The sequence below is a fragment of the Octopus bimaculoides genome, chromosome 5, assembly GCF_046866305.1.
Source record: "Octopus bimaculoides isolate indiv1 chromosome 5, ASM4686630v1, whole genome shotgun sequence".
NCBI classification, from domain to species: Eukaryota; Metazoa; Mollusca; class Cephalopoda; order Octopoda; family Octopodidae; genus Octopus; species Octopus bimaculoides.
Window position 1 is genome coordinate 17,098,083 of NC_142932.1, and position 7,500 is coordinate 17,105,582.

The window sequence follows — 7,500 nt, forward strand, 5'->3', positions numbered from 1 at the left end:
CCGTGTGGATAAGAAGTTCGCTTTGCTACAATTTGGTTTCGGGTTCAGTCCCACGGCATGGCACCTTGGGAAAATGTCTTCTACTGTAACCACAATTCGATTAAACCCTTCCATATGTTGTCCATGACCGCTGTTCAATAACTGAAACAAGAAAAAAAAAGTTATATGTATTAATGCACAACAGTGCGTAAATCAATAAACAAATTTAAGTATCATAAGCCTCACTTTGACTTAAATAATTATATAACTATATAACTGATATGGAGAAAAAAAAAGTGTCTCCTGACGGACCGTCTCAGTTTGTTGACAGCTCTTCGAGGAAGAAATACCCGTCTTCATTCCCTAATTAACGCATATTATTTGCAAATTTTTACATTTTCTTAGCTCCTAAAGCCTCTTTGATTATATTTCTCCGGTTATATTGCTTATGTTTATTTATACTTGGAAAAATATTGTAAATATGAAATAAATGACAAAAGAAACACAAATTACTTTACAATATCATTTATAATAAATTTAGAAACTCTGTCTCAAAAATAGGACAGTAATACTTAATGGGTTAATAGCACTGATCAGCTGCTTGTAAACCAGCCTTGAATTAAAGCCGTATGCGTCTTCTTTAAAAGTGGGTTTCCTTCCATTTTGTTTCTGCACATGAATTGTACAAAAACAATGTGTTCATCTTATTTAAGTTGCAGTAAGACTTTATACAATTTAATTTCTTTCAGCTCTTAAAAAGTAAAATAATAAACAAAATGTTAAAATCTATGCTAAAAATTGAACACAAAACTATGATAAAAAGCGATAGGCGCAGGAGTGGCTGTGTGGTAAGTAGTTTGCTTACCAACCACATGGTTACGGGTTCAGTCCTACTGCGTTGCACCTTAGGCAAGTGTCTTCTACTATAGCCTCGGGCTGACCAAAGCCTTGTGAGTGGATTTGGTAGATGGAAACTGAAAGAAGCCCGTCGTATATATGTATATATATATATATATATATATATATATATATATATATATATATACATGTATGTGTGTGTGTGTTTGTCCACCCCCAACATCGCTTGACAACCGATGCAGATGTGTTTACGTCTCCGTAACCTAGCGGTTCGGCAAAAGAGACCGATAGAATAAGTACTAGGCTTACAAAGAATAAGTCATGGGGTCGATTTGCTCGACTAAAGGCGATGCTCCAGCATGGCCGAAGTCAAATGACTGAAACAAGTAAAAGAGTAAAAAAAGAGTAAAGAGCAAGAAAACTCCTTCATAGTCACTATCTAAAGAAGCCTAACAGGGTGGAAAAAAGAAAACAAAGAAAATTCATATCACTGGCTAAGAAGCACAAAGACCCAATGCTGAGACTGATGTTTTCTGGGCTGTAGTACAAGATCAAAACTTACCCATCAGAAACGTCCAAAAGTATATAATTGATAGGAATGCATTTAATGCATGATATGTGGAGATGGGGAAGAAACCATTAATCAGGCTGTCTCTGGTTTTCCAATCTTAGCCTAGAAAGAATACCTCCATATGTATGACACATTTGGGATACACATGTTTTGGAATTATACTAGCGATGAAATGGCGACAGTATACGAATGTCATCAGTATGGTGGTCTCTAGTAGTCCTAGACCAAGGGTTTTCAAACTTTTTGATTTGCGGACCCCTTTATATTTCAGGCTTTACCTTAGGGACCCCCTTAGAAACGCTTATGAAATTTATACATAAATATTTGCTTAAAATAACATATATTTTTACATTTATTTATTTAACAGTATTTAACAAATAGGTTTATTGTCAATTAAGATTTCGATTAAAAAACATATATAAAATCAAATTGCCCATAAAAAGTATTTGTTGTCTACGGACCCCCTGTCTTGTCCTTGCGGACCACAGTTTGAAAACCCCTGTCCGAGACTATTCTGCAATTTCTGGCTGAGCAACCCTCACATATGGAATTTTTTCAGTGTCCAAATGTTTGTACTGCTTATTAGCATACTCCTTCCATCAAATATACATTACTTGTACTGCTGCACTGTGTACAATACGTCAGATGCCGAAGTGATTGCGGCGCAACGTGAGATGAAGTGGTTTAGTTAAGAACACAACAACCTGTCCGGTCCGGGAGGCGAGCCTACGATCTCGCGATCCTGAATGCAACACCCTAACTGCTAGGCCACGCACCCTCACAATGTCATAGGTATACATCATTAAAAAGGTCTTCGAGAATAACACAGAGACCATATTGGTGTATGCCAAATACACAGCAATAGGGAGGCAGAGGTCAATCGATAATACGATGGTGTCAAAGACCACCAGATAATTTATGTCTTTTAAATGAAAAATCAGTCTCTGCAGACGATAATGTGTATTTCGAAGAAAAAGATGAATTATTCTGATATAAAGATCTGAAATTAGAGACAACCAGAATGTGTGGGCTGGGAACAGAAGCAATCCTATAATATATACTTTTAGAATGATTGAAAAAGATGTATTTGAAATACGTAACCAAAAATATAGGACTTAAAAAAAGGACAACATGCAGGACCACACACACACACATGCATATGCGTATATGCATACATACACGTATTTATGCGCGTTATGTACAGATGCACATGTATACATATATATGTATGTGCAGGTATATGTAAATGTGTATGTATAATATATATATATATATATATACACACACACATACTTGCAAATATATGTACATGTAAGTATGTGTGTGTGCGCGCGTGCGTGTGTGAGAGAGAGAGAGAGAGACAGACAGACAGACAGACAGACAAATAGAGAGGGAGAGGAGAAAGAAAGATTTGGCTGCTGCTAGCTACAGATATACAGAAACGGCTTCATAGCGACTCTGCATTTTTTAAGGTGAAACAATCACATGAAAATATGAACGAACACGGAGGATTTTAGGTGGACAGGCAGGCAGACAAACAGACAAACGAAAAGATAGACAAATAGATAGATAGATTGACAGAGAAGTAGGTAGGTAGAGAGATAGATAGATAGATAGATAGATAGATAGATAGATAGATTACTTGGAGAAATATGTATGAATATTTCGTCAACAAATATATATGCATATACATACACACACATACACACACGCGCGCGCGCACAAATGCACACGCATATACACACACAGGTATCTATGTGCGCATGTATTTATGTATCTACGTTTATAAACATAGCGAAGTATAAACAGAAGGGGAAAGAGAAAGAAAGCCGAGAAATCTTGTTTATTTTCCGGTATAGGTTCTGTAATCTTATTAGAGAAATTTCACTTTCAAGGCTGACTTTATAATCCTATCGAAAGGTTCTCGATTCAGGACCCAGAAAATATGCTGCAACAACAAACAACAGCTACAACAAAAATAATATACTGATGACACTTTGAAATAATAATAATAATAATAATAATAATAATAATAATAATAATAATAATAATAATAATAATAATAACAATAGTAACAATAATAATAATAATAATAATAATAATAATAATAATAATAATAATAATAATAATAATAACAATAGTAACAATAATAATAATAATAATAATAATAATAATAATAATAATAATAATAATAACAACAACAACAATAACAACAACAATAATAATAGTAATAATAAAAACAATAGAAAAAGATGGAGGAATGTTTGAAGTTTCTCCGTTGAGATGTTTCGGAAATATTTTGTTCCTCGCGGCTTAGAAACAAGCTCTATATTCGTGTATGATGGCTGTAGGCATATGCTTATGTGTGTGCGTGAGCGCGCGCGCGTGTGTGTGTATCAGTGTGCGTGCGTGTGTGTATATGCGTGTATGTGTGCGTGTGTAATGTATGCATGCATGCATCAATTTATCTGTCTATGTGAGTGTTTGAATGTTTGTGTGTATATCTCTATTTCAATATCTATATCTAAATACATGTAGATGGATGGATAGATAGATAGATAGATAGATAGATAGATAGATAGATACATACATACATACATACATACATACATGCATACATATGAGATGAGTGTGTATATATTTATGTTTCAATTTTTATAGATCTTTTGTGCTCCGATGGATTCTATGTGCAAGCATGTGTGTGTGCGTATGTATATATATATGTGTGTGTGTCTGTGTCTGTGTATGTGTGTGTGTGTGCATGTGAATTATGTATGTGTTTATATAAGTGCGTGTATGCGCGTATGTTTATATTTAAATTCTTTAAATTTTGTGCTCTGATGGACTGTATGTGTGCATGCATATATAAAACATAGATACACACACACACACACACACACACACACACACACACACACGCATACACACTCTCATATATACATGTGTATATTTATATATGTTTGTGTATATGTGTATGTACGTGTGTGAGCGCGCGCGCGTGTGCTTCTCTATATATAGCCATGCATAACCCATTGTGTACTAGAAACCCTAAGATAAATTTTAAGTAAATTACAGTTTGCATTTTTTAAGCCCTCTCGCTGTGAAATTTTAAACAGATATAAATACATGGCGTCATACACAAGCAAACGAGGAAAATGCTCTGATGCTTTTCATGTTTTGTCCATCACTTATCATAAGAAGATTCCTTTATTCTGCGCAATTCTATTTACCACGGAAGCATACAGGAAGTTCCACTTTATATGAAACATAAATTAAAACATGGCTGTAACGGCTAAAATATTATGTATGTCATGCATTTATCAGTGGCATGATTAAATAATAAATATTTATGTACAATATCTATGACAGCGATTGTATTTGAAAATCTAAGATAACATGTTTTTTCGTGCAGTTAAATTATTGCTTTTAAAGCCTTTTGCTACGGAATTTTTCAAAAAAATGTATATTCATCTTGTTTCAGATACCAAACAATAAAGGAGTTTGTAGTAAAGGAGATTGTTGTGTGTGTGTGTGTATGTGTGTGCGTGCTTATGTAATGCTTGTTGATATATATATATATATATATATATATATATATATATATATATATATTTATATGTATGTATGTATGTATGTATGTATGTATATAACGAGAGAACTATAGTACGATAAAATTTATTTAACCATTGGAAAGTCTTATTTAACGACAGTTATTTCGCAACTTAATAAAACGTATAAATTATTTTATCACACTTCGTTTTTCTACCCGGAAATACACGTAGAAGGTAGTGATAACCTAACCCAATACCCACAGAATATATCTACATAGGTACATCTGTTAGTAGGCTGTTATGTGGGCAAATATATATATATATATATATATATATATATATATATATATATATATATATATATTTATATATAACGTTGACCACTAACGTGGACATTCAATGTGCTAGAAATAGATCACATCTTGTGTCTACTAAGACCTAAATTGTTCTCAAAACTGAATTTAGCGGGATACCAAAGCGTAAGCGGGCAAGACATTTAAATTACCTAAAAAATCATTATTAAATAGGTACCGGTTTCAAAATTAACAATCTTACCGACTGTTTGTTTCTCTTCAGCCTGATTTGTAATGCAACCATAATCATCAGAACCCCATACAAAATTGCCCACCGTCATAGGTGCACGTGCATGTGGTTCTGTTAATTACAGCTTAATGGTAAAATTCAAAAGTCTTCGTTTTGGCACGCTAATTCCAGGAATATGTCTGCAGAAAATATTTACTGCGTCGCATATATCTAGTTTGAGAACTTTGGTTACCGTTAATATATTAACATAGGGTAAAAATCATATATTAATTAATATCGATTAATATATATGTATATAGGTAGGTAAATGGATATGTAGGTAAACAGATACATACATAGGTACATAGGTAATACGGACAGACAAGCACACACACACACACACCTACATACATACACAAAATGAGACGGAAACACATGACCTTATAGACACACACACTGCACATACACATACACGCATACATACAAAGACACATATAGAGACACATCCATACATAACAGAAGAAAGTACAAAGTCACACAAACACATAAACATAGACACACTCAAACACGCATACACAAGGATACAGGGGTGCACACCCACACAACACATACATATATACATACATACATGCATTCATACATACATACATACATACATACATACATACATACATACATACATATTGTTGTTGTTGTGGTTGGCACTCCGTCGCTTACGACTTCGAGGGTTCCAGTTGATCCGATCAACGGAACAGCCTGCTCGTGAAATTAACCTGCTTGTGATTATAGGAATATGTTGAAGACAATAGGTATGTACTAATTTCCATTTGTTGATGTTTCTGGTCCTAGTTTTGTCGTTGTGTGTCATTGTGTGTATAAACGAGTCTCTATATGTTGGTATATAACTATGTAACTGTGTAGCTGAATTTTTATTGGGTGTGCGCTTCTTTGAGATCTGTGATGTCTTTGCGCCTCTCTGTGTTTGCCATATCCCCTTAAAATATGCGTATGGGTGGTTTTGGCTGGTTGCATCCCATGTTTTTGCTTACATTTGCGTTCACTCAAATATATATGCATATTTTCTTACAGCAAACCATCAAAAGTAAATAAGTTTCAGAAATCCAGTATCTACGTAATCCGGGGGTTTTCATTTATGTCAGCGTGAAAGAAATTCTGTAATGAATTTATGAGCTAAATGAAACAAAACCACAGCGAGCAAAAAGATAACTGTACGAAATTTTACGCTGCGAATGAAAGGAGGAGACCTCGGTGTTTCGGATTATTTTCTCTTTGTCAAGATATACGCATACGTAGATGTTATGTCTCAAGCTACTGCTATCTAGCACTTTCAGATGATCTCTACTAAACTGCTACTCAACTGCTACTCGACTGCTACTCAACACACCTACCACGGCCAGACTATCTCTATTTATATGTCTTGGGGGATCCTAGATCTTCGCCTGGGGACGTCAACACAGCAGTAGAGAAGGAGAGAATGAAAAATAGTTGAAGAATGTAAATGCATAGAACGAAAGTCGGCGAGGTGTTTGAGAGGTGATACTCTTAAAGAATTAGATGTATGAGTGGGTTGTATGGAGGATGGGGAGAGACAGATCAAAGAACACAGAGGGTTGCAGCTATTCAGGTAATATTAACAAAGTAGCATGTATGAGCGAGAGTCTAAAACTAGTTTCTCACCACTTCACTTCTTCAGAAACATTCCTTCTAGTTAGAAATGATCTAATTATAAATCTCACAAAGAGATATAAGCAGCAGTGTTACGATAAAGCAGTTGTTTACTGTCAACTTAATGTGACAGACCCCTTAAGGGAATCATACTGCTGCTATTTAGCCCTAGGAAGCTAGACCACTTCCTGTTGGCCTTGACACATTTCCTGTGTCCTTATATTTGTGAAGGGGAGACAAGCTTCCCCACCCAGCTTTAGTCTGCATTCAGGGACATGTTTCTGAGTCATTGCTCGTCATCAGCCTGAAGTAGCCGACCAGCTTCTAAAATAT

At 34.9% G+C, this 7,500-nt stretch overlaps 1 long non-coding RNA gene across 1 annotated transcript in view; it reads right to left on the reverse strand.

The window, feature by feature from the left end:
* Positions 1-7,500, reverse strand: part of LOC106875462 (uncharacterized) — a 48,608-nt gene that overhangs the window by 24,654 nt on the left and 16,454 nt on the right. Inside the window, exon 3 of the long non-coding RNA XR_001410118.3 lies at positions 1-141. This exon is cut by the window's left edge and continues 2,061 nt beyond it. This is a non-coding gene — a long non-coding RNA (uncharacterized LOC106875462). The remainder of the gene's footprint in view (positions 142-7,500) is intronic.